Raw genomic sequence first — 1,961 nt, 5'->3', positions numbered from 1 at the left:
AATGGATTCGCAGCCTCGCGCTGGCGGACGCACGCGTGTCGCGTCAGCGCCTTTCAAAGCACGGATCACTGCATCAGCCGGCTCGCGGTCGTGCTGACTATCATTTGCCTCGTGCAAATATAAAAAAGGCAGCGCCCTTCTTCCTCTTAATACGACTCACTGATAACAGCGGAACAGAGTACACAACTACTTACTAAATGTGGATTGTGGACATGTCACTTCCGTCTGTTACAACATGTCCACACCATACACCATTATGCTTGTCATATCCCCAATACGAGTTACACTTGCACTGCAGGTAGTCACTCCAATATCAAACTAATGTTGGCGCTTATTAGCAACGTACGAACAAACTTGGCTCGCTATCTTGGTTGTTTATGACCATAACTTAAGCCGACTCTTTGAGAGTAAATGTCCGAAGCACCAAGCTTACGTTTAGGCTGTTATGCTGGAAATAAAACCGATTTACCGATGACAACATCACCAAGACTGCCAGTACAGCACGGGAAAGTCATAGGAAGCCTACTGGCATTCCGTTTCTGACATGTCTTCCGATATAGTCTATGTGACAGGCTAATAAACGCTAGCATCTGAAAATGACAATATGGAAAGGATGCAAAACACTATACGAAGACCAAGGCGGCACGATTGATCGCTGCCATTGACCTACGTCAGCCCACTGACGTTCCCGACATGATCAAAGAGTTCTAACGTTACCTCTCAGAATAAGTATCCAGTTTCCCCGGTACTTGTTGGGGCGAGAAGGTCTAATGAGAACATTTGATTCCCATTTTCACCAAATCCACACAACTCTTGGTCCGTAGCGGTACTGCGTAATAGTGTAGATCCCACTACCAGGGTTGCCAGATCGGTGACCCAATGCAGAGCGTTTGGAACGGCGATGGGCATAAGACACATGATCCAAATTACCTCAATTCAAATCTTATTATCGTCCGTTTCTTCAGAATGCTGCAGAATGTTCCATTGATTTGAATGGGACACCCCAACATTATTGGGTTAAGAACCTCGATGTTTCTTTAATTCAATTCAATGCAATTTTATTTATATAGCAACAACAAAACAATCAATTTGCCTCAAGGCGCTTTACAGGCCCCAAGTCACACACTAACACACACGCACACACACACACACACACACACACACACACACACACACACACACACACACACACATGCTTAAAAGAGCCCAGGGGCTGAACCCCCTTAGAGCACAATGGCCACAGGTGCAAGAAAAGAACTCTGTTAATCAGGAAGGAACCATAACAGAACCAGAGACCATAAGGAGGGCCCCATAATATAACGAGTAACAAGTTGGTGAATAATTGTACGTTTTAATCAATAGATTTAACAAATTTACTTAAAATCACTCCCAAGGAATATTGAACACATACAATTCAGAACATAGATCATAGGTCATGCACAGGTGACTGTACCAGTATACAGACTCACAGATCTCCACACACACACTCACAGATCTACACAAACCCACATATCACAATAACCAGTTGTGCCCATAACACACATTATATTTGGGAACATGGGATTTTTAAGACTTTTAAGGTTTTTAAGATGAGCTGATATCATCTTGTTTGCAGACTACAAGATTAATTACAAACTGAGACTGAATTAGGATCTCCGGAAGAAAATCGTTATGGTTTGGGACTTTGGGTAATTCCATAATGCTAAAAACTTTTATTTTTAGCATAGTCTAGTTAACATTGACTACGAGAGTGGATTGGTTAAGAAAAATAACATAAAGCATCCATTGGACCCACTTAAAATATAAAATAAACAAGTTGATGTGTAAATTGCACCAATCTGGCAACCCGCCTCACAGCGCAATGATTCTGACGTAGTTGCCAAATACCCTAATCACGTGACTGTGCCAAATTAGGCAGTCTTTTCAAATCTTCCTGATCACAACAATCACGGTAGCGAAAT

The 1,961-nt window shown here is 42.4% G+C and overlaps 1 protein-coding gene across 1 annotated transcript in view; it reads right to left on the bottom strand.

Annotated features, from left to right (window-relative positions):
- The window catches only part of napepld (N-acyl phosphatidylethanolamine phospholipase D), a 12,406-nt gene extending 11,556 nt beyond the window's left edge, over positions 1 to 850 (bottom strand). The window contains 1 exon segment of the mRNA XM_080851528.1: positions 718 to 850. The gene's annotated coding sequence lies outside the window, so the exon portion shown is untranslated.
- Between the last annotated feature and the right edge of the window lie 1,111 nt (positions 851 to 1,961).

This window comes from Sprattus sprattus (genome assembly GCF_963457725.1).
Source record: "Sprattus sprattus genome assembly, chromosome: 14".
Lineage (NCBI taxonomy): Eukaryota > Metazoa > Chordata > Actinopteri > Clupeiformes > Clupeidae > Sprattus > Sprattus sprattus.
Note: the sequence above shows the minus strand (reverse complement) of the source record. Positions and strands in the feature narration are given on the sequence as shown.